The following is a 20551-nucleotide window of genomic DNA, read 5'->3' as shown; positions in this document are numbered from 1 at the left end:
GATTCCCTTAAATTTTCATCTGAGAGACCATAGATTAATTGATCCCTGATGCTGGAGTCTGGTACATCAGCATAGTTACAACCTTGTGCTAGCAATCGGAGATCTGTGACAGAATTAGAGATAGTTTCCCCATTTTGTTGGAATCTGTTATGCAGGTTAAAGTGTTCCATGATTTCATTTTACTGTGATTTACAGTGTTCATCAAATTTTGCAATTATTACTTGAAAGCTATTTTTATCTTCATTGTCACCATATATAAAAAAGTTATAAATGTCGACAGCTTGCCGGCCTACCGTTGACAGTAATATCCCAATCTTTCTCTCGTCGGGGCTGCATTTAAGACAGTAGCTGCCATGTATATTTGAAGCTGCTGTTTATACATTTTCCAGTTACTAGTTAAATTACCGGTAGTTTTTAGCAGCTCTGGAAGTGGCGTGTGGTCCATCGCTTCGGTTGGTTGTCTGGAATCCAAATGCTGCAAAGTCTTCCACAGTCGAGTGGCTGCCCATTACTTTTTCTGCTTATTTTGCTTTTTTCTGGTCTCTAACCAAACCTATCTAGTACGCTTCGATTAAAGACAATCTGGTACCATGATTTGTTACCTGTATGGCAGGTAACATGTGCTACTCAATTCAGTTACAGCAAAGGCTTTCGGAAGAAGGCTCAAAGTCATTCAGAAGCTTGACAAAAAGTTTATTGTGTAACACAACTCAAATAACTGCGTGGGCTCTTACTTTAAGAACTGTACTCGTAGAAAGGTTACAACTTTTCTATACATTACCACTAGGCCTGACCACACTAGCAACCCTGAGCTAAATCTCTGCCTTCGTCTCCTCACAGTCTTCTCAGCCAGAGACCTTGAGGGCTGCTTGCTTCCCCCTTTATACCTGCCAGTGCTGCCCCCTCGTGGTCTTTCCATTTCCCATCAGCCCCTATTGTACATACCATGTAAAGTTCACAACACTCATCACAGGATTTCAATTGCAGTGTTTAAAGGAACAATGTAAAGGTAAAAGTTGAAGCAGTTGGAGTTGCCATAACCAAAGACTCTGGGCTGGATTCCCCGATTCCAAGCTATGTCCGGATCATCTGTGACGTTTCACATGGGAAAAATCGGTGCGACCCCAGCACCGATCCTCGGACGAGTGAGCGGTTAGCAGCCGCGCACATAAAACGCACGGCCTTCCCGATATAAATGCCTGGAGGATTGCCAGGTCCGTGGCTGTGCCAGTGCACGCCGATGACCTGCAGCGGTCATACTGTACAATATCGTGCCGGTTGTGCGCGGACCCAACCTGCCATATAATGGCCCCCTGGACACCCCCTCGCCACCCCCAGGCCAACCCCCACCAGAGTCCCCAACTCTCACCAAAGCCCCCCCAGCCAGCAGCACGGCTCCCGCCCGATTGTTGGTGGCGCTGGACACAGTCCGCAGCCGCCACGCCAGGTTTCTGACCGTTGAGACCACACGTCCCCCGCACGGTCAGGAACTCGGCCCAACAGGGACGGAACATTGGGGGAGGGCCTTCAGGTAACATCCTAAGGCTGGCCCAACGGCGTGCGGCACGCTCCTCAATGACGCCGTTTTGGAGGGGATGGAGCATCCGAAAACAGGCACCGCCCCCGATTCCATCGTAAAAAGGGATTCTCTGCCCGATCGCTGATTACAAAATCGGCGTTGGGGAATGGAGAATCCTGCCCTGTGTTGTACAGTCACCTCCTTGGTTTTGTTCCAGGGCAGTGGTGGTGGGGTGGGGAGGGGGGGGGGGGGGGGGGGGGCGGTGACGGTGGGCATGGGAGTGTTTCCTCCCAACACAAACAGCACAAAGAAGGGATGATTGTAGCAGAAGCATGATGCCATACTCCTGAATCCAATGGAGGAAATGATTAAATAACTTCAGTGTGACAGGCATGGTGAGAATCATGGCATGTTGTCCAACATCCTGCTGTACGTATCAGCCCACCTCCCTCACTCTGCGTCTCAAACCTACTCTGACATATTACCCTCTACATAAACCTAATTTGCAGTTGTGTTCACACCGTCTGCCTATACGCTTCCTCATATCCCCATCTAACCATCTATTGACACTCACCTCGTTCAATGCCATAACTATCCCTCATAGTCACTCGCAACAAATTTCCTCCATCACTGGCCATCCCTCAAAATCGAGGGTAATTCCCATCAGGCTTTGTGAGTCCTCAAATGACTGAGGAGCCAAATTCTAGAGCCACAGGTTCTTCCCCAGTGGGGGTATGTTGTTGCACAGGGGTGGGGGGAGTGGAATTTACAGCCCTGGGTTAGCATCCATCTTTTCTTCTTCCACTGCCATTTTGCCCTTGTCTAATTTCTGATCCACAAAGTTGTTTGCACCTTAATGGACCAGATGGTGTCATGCTGAGTGATCTGAAGCTTTCTCCTCGCAGTCAGTGGTGTTAATCCCTCCATGCTTTAGGGCGGCCATAGGAGTATCCTTATACCTCATTACGATCCCAGACCAGACCCTAACAGTGGCTAGGATATTGGACAGAAAGCCCAATATTTTATTTTAATTTTGTAAGATTGTGAGGAAAGGATACCTCACTCCAGGATGATTTCACAAAGAAGTAGAAATATGGTATATAAAAACAAACTTTATTACTAACACAGTATTGAAATATATTAAACACCACACCAGAAAATACCTTACAATTACTCAAATACCAATGCTACTCAATACCTTTAACTGCTATCTTTATTCCCACTTAAACAACAAGAAAAACCCATCTCAGCTCTCAATCCACTATTAAATACCATTGGCACTCAGGAATACTTGTTTAACAGAGATGTTCTTTGAGAAAGAGCGATCTCTTAACACTACTTCAAAGAAAAGATCTGACTCCCGTCAGACCCATGCAGAAACTCTGGCTGTAATTCTTCAGAAGCTGGTTCAGCAGGTTTGTTCATCTTTCCAAACATATTGGGATGGATTCTCCACCCTGCCGTGGAACATTTCTGCCCCGACGGCGGGATTCTCCATTACTCCGGCCGGTCAATGGGGTTTCCCATTGTGGGGCAGCCCCGCGCCGTCGGGAAACCCCCGGGCGCCGGCAAAACGGAGCATCCCACCGGCGGAGAATCCCGCACTGCTCTTCTATCTGCAGACATATCTTTTCACTGAGTACAAATTGCTTGACTTTTGGTCACAGTTTCATCTAGAACTCCACTGACCTGTTTTCCCTGAAAAATATCTGATAACCGAGCTCCACCTAGCAACAACATCATTTGACCAAGCTGAAATATATTAAACAAAGTCTCCACAGGGGATCCCCTTAATCCAAACAAAATTGCATTAGACCAAGTCTTTTGCAATGGTTTAATTGCACCTCTGGTTCCCAAAATATACTTGCTTTTCAAACCAGGATTTATTGTAAAACATGATTGCAGCAGTCATACACACACTAACCAAGGCTTATAACCCTTACTGCCAAAATATCTATAATACAATATATCTAAAATTCCTACATTCATCACAGCCTTTTCCTTTGTCTACCCTTAAAGCATTGGGAGAGCTGGGAGAAGAGAAGCTGCCGAGCGAGATGGTTTCCGGGCATCTGGTCACAATGGCCCCTTCATCGGAGTTGATTCCATAGGATCAGGTCTGAGGTGCTGGTAGATGCAGCTTCATGAGGGATGCTAGTGTTGGTCAGACGGCCATCCTAAGGGATCCCCAGGATTCAATGTGAATACCACTGACAGAATCTTTCAAAGATCTTAACGTGGCGTCGCCAGACAGGCCAGGTTTTGCTACAGTAGAAAAGGGTGTCAATACAACAGCCTTATAAACCAGAATCCTTGTTGGCTTCCAAAGGTCCCTCACTCCATCCATGGGTGAACACTTGCCACTAAATTCAATCAGAGGTATTTTCTTTTCCCTCTTTGCAGAAGAAGAAAGCAAGGAACACCAAGTGGAGATGGTCGATAGTTTTAAGTTCCTGGGGGTCACCATCACCAACAGTCTGTCCTGGTCCATTCACATTGATGCAACAGTCACGAAAGCCGAACAACATCTCTACTTCCTACGGAAGCTAAAGAAATTTGGCAAGTCTGCATCGACTCTCACAAACTTCTACAGATATGTGATAGAGTGCATCCGATCCGGCTGCATCACAGCCTGGTATGGCAACTGCTCGGTCCGAGATCACAAGAAGTTGCAGAGTGTGGTGAACTCAGCCCAACGCATCATACAAGCTTGCCATCCCCACATTAATTCTGTATACACCTCCCGCTGCCTCAGGAAGGCAGACAGCATTATCAGAGACCCCTCCCACCTAGGCATTGCCTTCTTCCAGACCCATCCATCAGGCAGAAGGTACAGAAATCTGAAAACTCGCACATCCAGACATAGGAACAGCTTCTTCCACACAGCTACAAGACTCCTCAACGACACCCACTCGGACTGATCTGTTCCCTGTAAGAACACTATTCACGACGCCCTATGCTGCTCTTGCTCATGTATTTGCTTTATTTGGCCCCTTGTTCCACACTGCAACCAATCACTGTTTGTCGATGTACTATTTGTCAACGTTCTCTGTTGATTATTCTTTTGTCTACTATGTACGTACTGTGTACGTTTCCTCGGCCACAGAAAAATACTTTTCACTATACTTCGGTACATGTGACAATAAATCAAATCAAATCAAACCCTCGGCCAGTAGAACCAGTCTGTTGGGCATGGCCTCATGTTAATTACACTGCCCTTTTCCTCCTGTGGAGTGACAGCAGACATTTTTAGGCTGCTGGAACAAAACTTTGCGCTCACTCGAGCTGGTAGCTGCACTTCAAAGTCAGCGCCATCATTTTGTTTGCTTGCAATGATATGCCAGAGTGCTCTGCAGGATTTCACAGTCTGTGCGCCCATGTACATAGATGATTGATGTCTGCCAGGTATGTCGACATTGTGATAATGTGAGTCAAAATGAGCACATGCTCAATTTGCAATGGCTCTCTTGCTAGAAGTTTAGGCATCATCGACTACACACATGTGGCAACTAAAACATCCACAGGCCTCAGGCAGTAGCCTATTGCTGCCTCTGCTAATGATGCTGCCACTAGTGCTTTTGCTGATGCTGCCACTGCTGCCATATTCCTGCTGTTTTGCGTGCTGCTGTTGACCACCATCATCCTCAGCTGAGGATCAATATATGGCAGAGTAATTGGCACTCATGCTGATCAGATAGAGCAGACCTCCAACGTGCAGATGTGACCTCCAAAGTGAAATTAATGTCTCCAAAGTGTGTCAAGCAGCCTCTTGAAGAAGCACTAGGTGTTTTGAAAAATGCATTCTGCACTGTTCCTTTGTCTACTGAGACTTGCCATCGACATATCTCTGAGGTCATCTTTTGTCAGAGAAGGTTTCAGGACAGTGACCATTTTACCACCACGTGAAACATGGGGCGAAATTCTCCCCCAACTGCGCGATGTCCGCCGACTGGTGCCAAAAACGGCGCCAATCAGACGGGCATCGCGCCGGCCCAAAGGTGCGGAATGCTCCGCATCTTTGGGGGCCGAGCCCCAACATTGAGGGGCTAGGTCGACGCCGGAGGGATTTCCGCCCCGCCAGCTGGAGGAAATGGCGTTTGTTGCCCCGCCAGCTGGTGGAAATGGCATTTGGTGCCCCGCCAGCTGGCGCGGAAATGCGGCGCATGCGCGGGAGCGTCAGCGGCCGCTGACAGTTTCCCGCGCATGCGCAGTGGGGAGAGTCTCTTCCGCCTCTGCCATGGTGGAGGCCGTGGCGGAGGCGGAAGGGACAGAGTGCCCCCACGGCACAGGCCCGCCCGCGGATCGGTGGGCCCCGATCGCGGGCCAGGCCACCGTGGGGGCACCCCCCGGGGTCAGATCGCCCCGCACCCCCCCCAGGGCCCCGGAGCCCGCCCACGCCGCCTGATCCCGCCGGTAAATACCAGCTTTGATTTACGCCGGCGGGACAGGCAATTTCTGGCCGGGACTTCGGCCCATCCGGGCCGGAGAATTGAGTGGGGGGTCCCGCCAACCGGCGCGGCCCGATTCCCGCCCCCGCCAAATCTCCGGTACCGGAGACTTCGGCGGGGGCGGGATTCACGGCGGCCAACGGCCATTCTCCGACCCGGCGGGGGGTCGGAGAATGACGCCCATGGTGTCAGGAGTGTGCAGCTGAATTTAAGTGGATTTTGATAGCTGGAAGAAAGGCTGCAGATATAAAAAAACAGAAGAGAATAATTAATATTTCAGTCTTTGCACAGGACATTGACTGCTTGGTGAGCCAGTATCGTTTTGAATATTCCAATACCTGCCCCCATGAAAATTGAGAGCGATATGAAAATTTCTCGAGGGTTGAACAAGCAACCTGGCCAAATAAGAGGAGCAACTCTGTTACTAGTGCTGGGGAAAGGGTGTTACAAGCTGTATTGCAACCTAGACCTCACTGAGGAGCACAAAAGCAAGTCCTTGAAATTGTTGAGGCCTTGCATACTCATTTGAACCCTCCACAAATGTTATTTATGAACACTATGGCCAGAATTTTAAGCTCCCCGCCACCTGCCATGCCCCACCACCAACCCCATTTCACCCCCCCCAGAGGATTCTAAGGCAGAGGGAATGTAAAATTGCATGAAGGGGATTCCCTTGGTGTTCCCAATTTGGTCGTGATTTTACACTGAGGTGGGCAGGGGCTCAGATGGGAAGACCACACTTTCCCTAATTAATGTCCTTAAGTGGTTGATTCGTTACCAGCTACATTTTTAGTGGGCAGCACGGTAGCACAAGTGGATAGTACTGTGGCTTCACAGCGCCAGGGTCCCAGGTTCAATTCCCCGCTGGGTCACTGTCTGTACGGAGTCTGCACGTTCTCCTCGTGTCTGCATGGGTGTCCTCCGGGTGCTCCGGTTTCCTCCAACAGTCCAAAGACGTGCAGGTTAGGTGGATTGGCCACGATAAATTGTCCTTAATGACCAAAAAAGATTAGATGGGGCTATTGAGTTACAGGGATAGGGTGGAAGTGAGGGCTTAAGTGGGTTGGTGCAGACTCGATGGGCCGAATGGCCTCCTTCTGCACTGTATGTTCTGTGTTCTATGTAGTGGATGACAGCACAGGGAGAGAAGCGCAAACACAAAAGATAGTTTTACTGTGGGCATACTGACTGTGGGGTGATTCCCCTTAAAGCTCAGAGATCTCCTGAATATCCACCCCCCCACCCCCCACCCTCCCTGCCCTCCCGGCCTATCTCATGAAACCCCAATCGCCCCCTCGTGATCCCCCAGATAGTCCCTCCCCTCCCTGCCCTGGGACCTCTGTTCCTTACCATGTCCTCCGCTTCACTGGACACAGTGTCAGGAAGATCCCAGCAGTACCTCTTCTATTCATTGCAGTTCAGTGCGTGGTGTTACAATGCGCTGGCCTAGTACGCTATCAGTTCCAGCCCCACTTGACCCAGAGTCGCAATACAGTTGAAATTAACTTTTAATTAATAAACATACCTGTGGCAGAATACTCCATTCCAGAAACTAAGTGTTGACGCTGGGACTGAATCTGTGGTGTTCTACGACAGCAAAACTGGCGCCGAACCAGGCCTATTCATCTACCGTTAACGGGCCAACACCGACGCCATGTGGAACATGACCGATTCCAATGAACAATGGTGTCTGATTCGCCGGAGTTGGGATTGACACTCAGGAAGCTGACAAGCTGCATCTGCATATCTGCACTCCGCTCCCCACACACACCATCACAGCCAACAAGATGGCAGCAAGGAGAGTGGCACTGCGGTTCACCGATGCGGAATTTGTGGCCCTCTTGGACGTCGTGGAGGCGAGGCGAGCCACCCTGTATCTGGGGTGGGAGAGAGGTTGCCACCTGCTGTGGTGCTCCGGACCTGGGTGCAAGTGGGAGAGGTCGTGAGCGCCGTGGGCAACACCACCAGGACTGGCCAGCAGTGCCGTAAAATACCGAACGATCTCCTCAGGGCGGCCAGGGTGAATAGGCAGCATTGTTCCCCTGGTAGCAACCCCTGACCCCACACGCCCGTAACCCCCCCGGCCCCCCTCCCCCTACCCTGGGGACTCCCGAACCCCATCCTGCATCAGCCGGCAGTACCCACACCAGCTGCCATAGCTGGGTGCCCTCGACATGTAGCGCACCAGTTACCCAACCCCTGTGCTGCATGCCTCCAACTGTCTAACACTGTGCATTCCCTGTCTCCACCACACACACACCCTTCCCCTACCCCGCATATTAGAAATTGGTACACAATGACCATGAGAGGGAGAAACCTGCAGCCCCTCGTCACAGCAGAGCAGCGGGCACCCGGCCTGATCGGTGGGCCCTGGGAGAGGGCAGTCACCGAGGTGGATGTCGGCATTGGGTGAGTAAGTGAGACCCTGCTTAGTTGAGATTCCCCGTGGTACGTGTGTCATTACCCCCACACCCACCACACCCCCTCCAACCCCTACACCCACCACCACCCCCACTATGCCCACTCTCCCGCACACTGCCCATTTTACCACTACTCGCCACCCCAAACTGCAGTCCAATCATGCATCTTGTATTGTGTCTCGCAGGATCACCTGGCGATGAGGTGGGCCCTTCAGATATCCCCCACCCCCGACCACAACCACAACCACAGGAGGTGAGCAGCAAGGAGGAGGAGGACACGGACACCGATGGGAACCTTCGACCTGCACCCCAAGACACCCCGGAGTCCCAGTCCGGGGACTACACTGACTTCCCATCACAGCTGTCTCCAACAACCTCCACCACCCCAGAGACATTCATCTCGGTTGGGCAATTTAATGAAGAGGCTCCTGAGGCATTTTCTGCTGTGCACCACACGTGTCATGGGATAGCAGGTGGAGATAGGAACCCCGAGGGGGCGGATGGTCGGAGGGCAGCCTGACCTCCTCCTCCTCCTCAGCCTTTTTGGGCAGCCAGCTCTCCATCCTCACTGGCTGCCTCCTGTTCCTCTGGCACAGGCTCCGTCCCTGCCAGTTAGCTTCTTCCATCAGTCTCGGCCTCCAGTCCAATGATAACTTTGCCTTCAGTCTGTAATGGTTTTCATTGTAGACTTATCAGGGTCTAGAGACTACTGCCTTTCGACAGTAAGAAGCAGAACAGAGAGAGACAGAGTGAGAGCCGCTTCCACCTCGAAGGTCCAGTGACTTCTCTACAAATTCCCAGCAACAGCAAGCAGTCAGTATCTGAGAGAGAGAGAGACCAATTCTTCCCCTTTCAGAGTCCAGAAACTTTCTGCTAGGTCCGCCAACCCTAACCCTAAGCCTAACCAACCTGGCAGGATCCAATCCCTGTCTGTTGCTCGGTGGAACACCGTCCCTCGCCAAGCCATTGGCCATCAGCCAACCAATCGAACCAAGTCTCTCCAATCTCTCGGGTGCCATAAAGTGTGAGTTTTGCTGTTCAAAATCCAAAACCTTATGGCACAATGTACAAATTTTCAACTTTTTTGTTCCTCGCATCCTTTGCTCGACTTAAAAGTATGTCTCCATTAGGGTAGCACGGTGGCGCAGTGGATAGCACTGCTGCCTCATGGCGCCGAGGTCCCAGGTTCGATCCCGGCTCTGGGTCACTGTCCAAGTGGAGTTTGCATATTCTCCTCGTGATTGCGTGGGTTTCGGCCCCACAATCCAAAGGTGGATCGAACACGCTTAATTGCCCTTAATTGGTAAAAATGAATTGGGTACTCTAAATTTATTTTTAAAAAACTACGTCTCCATTAAAAATCCATGGACCAAAAAAGATAACGACAAAATAAAAGAAACCGGAAATAAGGGAATCAACAGGAAGTGTCCTTACACAGGAGGGACTGGGAAGCTGCCTGCCAAGCTGAACAGCTCGCAGCTCTTCAAGGTGAGATTTCCTCCCGAGCAAGGGAGCAGAGGTCCTGCCTTATGCCAATCATAAGGGGACATTAAGGCGTAATATGGCATCGGAGCTGCTGGAATTGGCAGGGTTGTGTTCCCTGCCGATTCTTCAGATGCCCCTTCTGAGTCACCGCCATCTTGAGAATTCAACTGTGTACTTTGCATCAGAACTCAGGAAGCAGGAAGAAAACTGATCATCGTGTGACTGCACAGAGATGTCTAATTTAATCTTGTAAGTTTGGGCAAGTGAAGGATGATCTGATCAGAGATGGAATTGTCATCAGAACCAATCTCCTGCTGTGAGAACATATCTGCTGAGAGACAAGAAATTTACTCTCAAAAAACTATTGACGTGTGCAGAAGCTCTAAGGTGGTTAAACATCAGCGAAAGAACATTCGTACGAGAACTGAAGAGGCTTCACAAAACGCTGACAGGCAGTCTGAGCCTTTCAAGCACTAGCCGATAGAAGAAAGGAATGACAATTTACAGAAGGACGAGCAGCATGATCAAGGCCAGAGTTCTGGATGTAACTATTGCTGTGGTCACAAAAGAAAAGGAAACATGTCCAATGTGGGGAAGGCAGTGCCCTAATTGCAACAAGCTGAACCACACAAGTGTTTTTCTCAAAAGCCTCTTGTTATATCCCAGCTGATGCTACTGCTGGACAGGTCAGTCCAGGATGGAACCTTGCTTGAGAGAATAACTTTTATTTTTTTTGTTCAGATACATTGATAAGCAGTGTCACAGGACTGCTGATGAATTTTTTAACAAAGGAATGAAACATTTATTAAACAAGAAAAGATTAATTATAAAACATTGCATCTTCACCCTAACTATTCATTTGCAGAGTTATATAGATATGTAAGAATAATAAGTTACAAAATCTATCTGATACAATAACAATCACACTAAGTACACAGTCCATGTAAAAAATAGGAAGCATGTGGTCAAACACATCAAACTCTGAAACTAAGTGACAAACTCAATCCAGCTTCTGCAGATTTCTCATCAACTCCACCCCCCCCCCCCCCCCCACCCACACACACACGCACATACACAACTCCCAAAATGCTTGTCATACTGTGAGCCAACTGGTCTGACTGTAATTCTGACTTCTAACTAAGGGTTTTCAAACTCCACTCTCAAAGAACACTTGGGGTGGAATTCTACGACCAAACAGGCTTCTGATGCACATCAGGTGGAGGCAGGAGCGTCTCAGGAATCTGACAGTCAGAGGTCTATTGGATCCCAGGATGTAGCTGTGCCCCACACAGATACTGAGCCTCTAGACATATTTGTCCCTCAGCTTCGAGAGATGCAACGGCCAGTCCAAAAATACCAGAAGGGATTGTCAATGACACTGCAGTAACTGTAAGGTTGAATGGAGGAGTTGCAAACGCTTCGTTCCCAGCGTTGGTACCAGCTATGCGTGGCACCTGGACCAACAGTGCAAAGGTGGTGTCCTCGGGCAAGAGGTCAGATCCATTACTGGAGAACTCCAAAGCATGGCTCAGTCTCTGAGGACCATGGCTGAGGGATTCCACACCGTGGTCCAGATAATGGCAAGCCTCCAGGACTGGCAGTCCAGATGGCATTGAGGTTTCTGGAGCTCACTTCAGCTGCCCCTCTGTCGCCTGGAGTAACCCAGGGGCCCACAAGCACCTGGAGTGAGGAGGATCCACTGGAGCACATCCTGAGGCCTTCCACCCGGGAGATCCTGGGACTGAACAGCTGATCTAAATCCCTCCTTCCTGGTACCAGCACACGTCAGGTGCAGCGGGCAGAACAGGGTGACACGTCAGGTGCAGCGGGCAGAACAGGGTGTTTTGGCAACACCTTGTCACCCAAATGTAGGCCATAGCCTTCCAGTTCCCTGCCCTCGAGAGGATGCCCACCATGGACATCTTAGGCAACTGGGCATGGAAGGCAGCAGGCCATCTCCACCTCTGATGTGCATCCTGGGAATACAGCTGGATGAACTGGGAGGGTATCTGCAAGTTTGAGAGATTGTGGAGTCACAGCACGGGCAATGGGTGAAGTTAGGCGCAACTCGCTGGGGGTCTTCATCACTTGTCACTTCAGCACATTGTAGTCATTTGGGATGGCCACTTACAACCAGGAACAGAGAAGGTCGCAAAGCATAGCGGGAGAAATGGACAATGCGGGATTCAGGCAGGCTCAGAGCCTGAATGTATATTTGCAAGTGAGGAATCCAAACGGTATCGAAACCCCCAACCGATTAGCATTTTGATGGCCCATCTCAGCCAGACAAAGGACTGATACTTGAGCGACCGATACAATCAGCCAGAAGTCGTGGTGCACATTGGTACCAACGACGTAGGTAGGAAAAGGGGTGTGGAGGTAATAAATGAGTTTGGGGAGTTAGGCTGGAAGTTAAAAGCCAGGACAGACAGAGTTGTCATCTCTGGCTTGTTGCCGGTGCCACATGATAGCAAGGCTAGGAATAGGGAGAGAGTGCAGCTGAACACGTGGCTGCAGGAATGGTGTAGGAGGGAGTACTTCAGGTATTTGGATAATTGGAGTGCATTCTGGGGAAGGTGGGACCTGTACAAGCAGGACGGGTTGCATCTGAACCAGAGGGGCACCAATATCCTGGGAGGGAGATTTTCTAGTACTCTTCGGGAGGGTTTAAACAAATTTGGCAGGGGAATGGGAACCAAATTTGTAGTCCAGCAACTAAGGTAGTCGATATTCAGGACGCCAAAGCGTGTAATGAGGCAGTGGGAAAGGGAACACTAACAAAGGAGAGTACTTGCAGGCACGGAGATGGGTTAAAGTGTGTATACTTCAATGCAAGAAGCATTAGGAATAAGGTGTGTGAACTTAAGGCAAGGTATCGGTACTTGGGACTATGATGTGGTGGCCATCACGGAAACTTGGATAGAAGAGGGGCAGAAATGGTTGTTGGAGGTCCCTGGTTATAGATGTTTCAATAAGACTAGTGAGGGTGGTAAAATAGGTGGGTGGGTGGCATTGTTAATTAGAGATAGTATAACAGCTGCAGAAAGGCAGTTTGAGGCGTATCAGCCTACTGAGGTAGTATGGGTTGAAGTCAGAAATAGGAAAGGAGCAGTCACCTTGTTAGGAGTTTTCTATAGGCCTCCCAATAGTAGCAGAGATGTGGAGGAACAGATTGGGAAACAGATTTTGGAAAGGTGCAGAAGTCACAGGGTAGTAGTCATGGGTGCCTTTTAAATTCCCAAACATTGAGTGGAAACTCTTTAGATCAAATAGTTTGGATGGGGTGGTGTTTGTGCAGTGTGTCCAGGAAGCTTTTCTAACACGGTATGTAGATTGTCCGACCAGAGGAGGGGCAATATTGGATTTAGTACTTGGTAATGAACCAGGGCAAGTGATAGATTTGTTAGTGGGGGAGCATTTTGGAGATAGTGACCACAATTCTGTGACTTTCACTTGAGTACTGGAGAGGGATAGGTGCGTGCAACAGGGCAAGGTTTACAATTGGGGGAAGGGTAAATACGATGTTGTCAGACAAGAATTGAAGTGCATAAGTTGGGAACATAGGCTGTCAGGGAAGGACACAAGTGAAATGTGGAACTTGTTCAAGGAACAGGTACTACGTGTCCTTGATATGTATGTCCCTGTCAGGCAGAGAAGAGATGGTCGAGTGAGGGAACCATGGTTGACAAGAGAGGTTGAATGTCTTGTTAAGAGGAAAAAGGAGACTTATGTAAGGCTGAGGAAACAAGGTTCAGACAGGGCGTTGGAGGGGTACAAGATAGCCAGGAGGGAACTGAAGAAATGGATTAGGAGAGCTAAGAGAGGGCATGAACAATCTTTGGCGGGTAGGATCAAGGAAAACCCCAAGGTATTTTACACATATGTGAGAAATATGAGAATGACTAGAGCGAGGGTAGGTCCGATCAAGGATAGTAGCGGAAGATTGTGTATTGAGTCTGAAGAGATACAGAGGTCTTGAACAAGTACTTTTCTTCTGTATTTACAAATGAGAGGGGCCATATTGTTGGAGAGGACAGTGTGAAAGAGACTGGTAAACTCGAGGAAATACTTGTTAGGAAGAAAGATGTGTTGGGCATTTTGAAAAACTTGAGGATAGACAAGTCCCCCGGGCCTGACGGGATATATCCAAGGATTCTATGGGAAGCAAGAGATGAAATTGCAGAGCCGTTGGCAATGATCTTTTCGTCCTCACTGTCAACAGGGGTGGTACCAGGGGATTGGAGAGTGGCGAATGTCGTGCCCCTGTTCAAAATAGGGAATAGGGATAACCCTGGGAATTACAGGCCAGTTAGTCTTACTTCGGTGGTCGGCAAAGTCATGGAAAGGGTACTGAAGGATAGGATTTCTGAGCATCTGGAAAGACAATGCTTGATTAGGGATAGTCAGCACAGATTTGTGAGGGGTAGTTCTTGCCTTACAAGTCTTATTGAATTCTTTGAGGCGGTGACCAAGCATGTGGATGAAGGTAAAGCAGTGGATGTAGTGTACATGGATTTTAGTAAGGCATTTGATAAGGTTCCCCATGGTAGGCTTCTGCAGTAAGTAAGGAGGCATGGGATAGTGGGAAATTTGGCCAGTTGGATAATGAACTGGCTAACCGATAGAAGTCAGAGAGTGGTGGTGGATGGCAAATATTCAGCCTGGATCCCAGTTACCAGTGGTGTACCGCAGGGATCAGTTCTGGGTCCTCTGCTGTTTGTGATTTTCATTAATGACTTGGATGAGGGAGTTGAAGGGTGGGTCAGTAAATTTGCAGACGATACAAAGATTGGTGGAGTTGTGGATAGTGAGGAGGGCTGTTGTCGGCTGCAAAGAGACATAGATAGGATGCAGAGCTGGGCTGAGAAGTGGCAGACAGAGTTTAACCCTGAAAAGTGTGAGGTTGTCCATTTTGGAAGGACAAATATGAATGCGGAATACAGGGTTAACGGTAGTGTTCTTGGCAATGTGGAGGAGCAGAGAGATCTTGGGGTCTATGTTCATACATCTTTGAAAGTTGCCACTCAAGTGGATAGAGCTGTGAAGAAGGCCTATGGTGTGCTAGCGTTCATTAACAGAGGGATTGAATTTAAGAGCCGTGAGGTGATGATGCAGCTGTACAAAACTTTGGTCAGGCCACATTTGGAGTACTGTGTACAGTTCTGGTCGCCTCATTTTAGGAAGGATGTGGAAGCTTTGGAAAAGGTGCAAAGGAGATTTACCAGGATGTTGCCTGGAATGGAGAGTAGGTCTTACGAGGAAAGGTTGAGGGTGCTAGGCCTTTTCTCATTGGAACGGAGAAGGATGAGGTGCGACTTGATAGAGGTTTATAAGATGATCAGGGGAATAGATAGAGTAGACAGTCAGAGAATTTTTCCCCGGGTGGAACAAACCATTACAAAGGGACATAAATTTAAAGTGAATGGTAGAAGATATAGGGGGGATGTCAGAGGTAGGTTCTTTACCCAGAGAGTAGTGGGGGCATGGAATGCACTGCCTGTGGAAGTAGTTGAGTCGGAAACATTAGAGGCCTTCAAGCAGCTATTGGATAGGTACATGGATTACGGTAAAATGATATAGTGAAGATTTATTTGTTCTTAAGGGCAGCACAGTAGCATTGTGGATAGCACAATTGCTTCACAGCTCCAGGGTCCCAGGTTCGATTCTGGCTTGGGTCACTGTCACAGACGGTGAAGGACAAGGAGATGGCTGATGTCAAGAGGGCACACCAATTTTCTCTCGCCCACCTCAACAGCTTTCAGATTCAATACGATAAGGCTTACCAGGACACACAACGTGCGGTTTTGGTAAGAGAAGAAACAGAGAACCAAGCAGAACAATTGAGAAAACAATGTGAGAATTTAAAGGCAGCCCTCCGAGCACTCCACAGTTCCAACACGGAACAGAGGCAGAGATCAGTGGATCATGTCAAGTGCAGGCAGCAAATTGTAAGATTGCAATCACTGCGATCCGTTCACAATGGTCCACAGTCAAATCAGGAAGATGGCTCCGATTGGCAGGAACTTAGTGAAACGGCCCACCGATACGTGAAAGAGACAGAAAATCAGAATAGAGCCCCCCAGGCCCCGAAAAGGAAGCACCCGCATCACCGACTGCACAGGCAGCACCGAACCCAATGAACCCCATCACCACGCAACGCAGAGTCAGAACAGAAGACCAACCCGATTTTGTGTACACCACCTCACTAACCATCACCCAGTTAAGAGATGCCCATGAGAAAATTGAGACTTTCCACCCACATCAGACCATGTTAAAACAGGGATTCCAGTCAAAACATTTCACGGTATTGGACATTAGCAATGGCATTTGGTCCATACCACTGGACAAAAGGTGCCAGTACAAATTTGCGTTCACTTTCCAGGGACAGCAGTACACGTGGACCTCCCTTCCACAAGGCTTCCACAACGCCCCCTCCATTTTTCACAGCCAATTGGCGAAGGGATTATCAAAATTTTCCCAACCTGAATGCTTTGTTCAGATTGACACCAAGGAAGAGCACATTTCGCTTCTTTCGGAACTATTCGGACTCCTCAAAGAAATTGGATGCAAAATTAACCCCCAAAAAGCCCAAATTCTCCAGGAAAAAGTCAATTATTTAGGTACGGTCATCACGCATGGTAGGCGTGAAATAGAACAGAAACAGATAGATTTGATTATAAAATTGCCCTTGCCCCAAAATGTTACAGCACTCGGATCATTTTTAGGACTGGTCAGTTACTGCAGGAACCACATAGACGGATTCGCCACAAAAGCAGCCCCACTTTCTGAGCTCCTTAAGAAACAGGCCCCATGGAAATGGCTCCCACAGCACGCGGATCCCGTAGATACATTGAAACGCGTCCTAAGCACAGCTCCCGCTTTGCAAGCCCCAGATCCACACTCCCCATACGCGACAGAGGTAGCGACCACCGCCCAAACCCTTTCGGCCATACTCCTACAGGAAAGGCACGATTGTTTCGGATCGTAGCCTATGCCTCATGAATTTTAGATCCAGTAGAGCGGGGATTTTCAGCCTGCGAAAGGCACCTGCTCGCAGTTTTCCGGGCGGTACAGTACTTCTTGTATATAACCGGACTCAACCCCGTAACCATTTTGACCGAGCACACCCCGTCACAGCTTTATTAGACGGTAGATTAAAATACGGCACAGTAAGCCAAATTCGAGCAGCGCGCTGGACCCTACTCCTACAAGGATGCGACATTACGGTAAAGAGGACAAAGACGCACACGTTTCTGGCCGACAATTTATAATATGCAGGAACCCCACATGAGTGCGAGATCATTGCAGCGAAGCACAATCAAGGCCCCTTTGTTCCCAAATCGGTACCGAGAAAGACAGGCATCTGACCACAGATGACCCAGCACGCAGACAAAGCTCTAAACATTTATGTTGATAGCTCCTTCACAGTTCTTGATGGAAAAAGAATGACAGGATGTGGAATTTATGTAGAGGACACGCAGGGGCGTGCTTTAGAAGAAATGGCTTTAAAGTTGTCTGGACATTTAGGTTGGCAGGCAGCCGAGTTAACAGCCATCGCTTACATTGTCCAGCACCCCAATTCATTCCCCACCCCAGGAGACATATATTCAGACAGTTTGTACGTCCGCAACAGCCTTACGGAATTACAACCCTGTGGGAATCTAGAGGATTTATACCACCGACGGGAAACCCCTACCATCAGCGCCTTTACTCAAACACATTCCCCAGACAGTGAAAGGTAGAAAATACAAAATTGTTAAAGTTAGAAGTCACCATTGTTCCTCCCCACCCGGTAACGTGAAAGCAGATGCCCGCGCGAAGGCAGGCTCACGACATGGCCACTTTTGGCAACCCCCCGAGAGTGCCCCAGTGCACGCGGTTCAGGTCTCACAGACCAACATTCAAGACTTAGCCCAAGCACAGAAAGAAGATGAGGCACTAAAGGAAATTTTAAAAGGAGACTTCCCAGCCCCCTATGATACGTTTAAAGATACTTTAACGATCCAGGAGTGAATCATTTTAAAGGGTGGTATTTATGTGGTCCCCACCCAGGGCAGGAACCAGATTATTTGCAACTTCCATGACGGACACGGACACCAAGGGATAGAATCCACCCTTGCCCACCTCAGACCTCTCTGCTGGTGGCCCGATTTAAAAAGCGACGTAACCCATTACGTTGAGAATTGTTTGATTTGCGCCCAGAACAACCCGGACAGATATGCAAAGAAAAGCCAGCTAAGACTCACCTGCCCTGTAAATGGCCCATGGACAAACTTGCAGTTAGACTATATTGGCCACCTTCACCCCTGCAGAAATGGATACAAATATGTGTTGGTTGTCATTGACACATTCACAAAATGGGTAGAAGCATTCCCTTCAAGAACAAATACGGCCAAAGCCATGGCAAAAATTCTAACCAAGCAAATTTTCACGAGATGGGGACTCCCCCGTAGTATTGAGTCGGACCAAGGTTCGTACTTCACAGGCAGGGTCATGAAAAATGTCATGAAAATTTTGGGCATAAAACAGAAGTCTCACATTGCCTATCACCCACAGTCCAACGGCATTGTGGAGCGCATGAATCGGACACTAAAGGCCACACTTAGGAGGATGGTACAGCAGCATAATACAATGTGGGACACAGTGCTCCCATTCACACTGATGTTTATTAGAAACACGGTGTCGAGTTCGACAGGTTACACCCCCCATACCCTCATGTCCGGATGACCCATGAAGGGTACCGAGTATTTATTAGGACTTGATTTGGCCAGCCCCGCAGTCACCGCCCATACCCATGAAAAAGCGGTCCAAAAAATGATGGAGAATATTAAAGCAGCACAGCTCGCTGCAGCTGTTCGAATAGGCGCTAGACGAAAGCTGAGTAAGGCCTGCTTTGATAAGACAGTACAACCAACAAGAGTATGCAGTCGGACAGCAAGTCATGATCTGCCTAAACAATCCCAGTTCATTCCTCTCCCCTAAATTTGCAGGACCCGACTCAACCTCCGACAAAGTAAGCCCCTCAGTTTACAAGATCACATATCCTAATGGAAAATCAGGATGGTTCCATATAAGCCAGCTTAAGATTCATGGAACGCAGTGCAGCCACTCGCACCACCTCTCATTGGCAATGGCAGACAGCGGAGACACGCCCACTGACAACCCAATCCCGTCCTCCCCCAGCCGCGACAGCACGTCCACAGACATGGCCTTAACTCTGCCTCCAGAGTCAAATTTCACCCTAACACTTGATTCGGCTACTAGCCATAGCGACAGCGACAGCACAACGGACGCTCTTTTTTCGACCCGAACAATGGAAGCACAGACCAGACCCCAGTCCCTACAGCCCCAGAGACATCGACCACGATATGTTCAGCCCCTCAGAGACAATTTATTTGCCGTTACCAGAACCTGACCCACCACCCGACAACAGCGACACCCCCCTTGCCCCTACCGCCCTACAGAATACAAAACATTGGCACCGCGACAATTCCTGTTGTCTGACATGGAACGATGAGCTGGACCCCACATCGGCACCCGCCGCAATGGCACTCAAACTCCAGGCACGAGTTTGGCACCCGGGAAATGGTGATGACTCAGAGTCTGACTCCCACCATGCTAACCTCTTTGAGGCACTTTTTGGAATGGAACATTGAGGTGTCCAGATGATGAGAGAAAGGAACTGATTGAGATTTACGGTGTCCTTTTCCCTGATGGAACCTGCCCGCTTTCTTCTTTAGTTTGTTTTTATGTTCTCGCTCTTGTACGACTTTGTGTGTCGACCCCAGGCACATTTCTTGATACAGTTATGACTACTCCTCTGATGCCACATGGCAGTTAAAGGCACAAGTTTGCTGAAGCCCATATATCCTCAAATTCTTACCGCTCTTGGAAGGTCACTCAGGCAGTGGACTAACGGCACTTATTCCCACCCTGCCTGAGGGCCCCCTATACATTTGGTCAGCCATGCTCGGGTAGTGGAGCAACGGCATTGATCACCGCCCTACCCGGGGATTCCACCCATTCTTGCCCTGCGCACCCCATTCGGAGATTTATTTTCAAAACTCGTTTGCTGTTCTTTTTACAACTGTGGTTTAAAGAATGCACTTTTGCCACAACTTTTGTCCCCTTTCCGCCAGCCCTTCGGTTGCTATCACCCCACCTGCCATTTACATGTTCAAAACACTTAATTGAAACAAGTTTGCAGAGGACGGAGAAATTGTCCGCCCACTCAGCCCATCAAACATAGGCTGTGAGAGTGCTCGCACTGTGACAGAATTTTTTAATCGGATGTCTTGTCTCCCAAATGGTTGTTTAAAAAAATTTTTTTTTAAATGAGAGAGTCACATATGGTGACGATTCTAAATGGGAAATTGACGATAAGGACAAACAGTCAGACAAACAAGATATTAAGCAACAAGATAATAAAATATATTATGCTTGTACCCCCAGGAAGATACGGATACTTGAAGACAGAGAAAGATACAGACGAGATGAAGACAAACCTGATGATCTGCATCATGATCGCCATTGGAGCAATATAGTTGCGCGCGTTATCCGCCCGTACACCCCTCACCACACAGGCCTTAAACATTTTTTTTAAATAAATGTTTTTTATTGGGTTTTTGAACAAAGTATATTTACAGTTATGTACACAGGATAAGAAACATATATATATA

The sequence above is a fragment of the Scyliorhinus torazame genome, chromosome 15 (assembly GCF_047496885.1).
Source record: "Scyliorhinus torazame isolate Kashiwa2021f chromosome 15, sScyTor2.1, whole genome shotgun sequence".
NCBI classification, from domain to species: domain Eukaryota; kingdom Metazoa; phylum Chordata; class Chondrichthyes; order Carcharhiniformes; family Scyliorhinidae; genus Scyliorhinus; species Scyliorhinus torazame.
Note: the sequence above shows the minus strand (reverse complement) of the source record.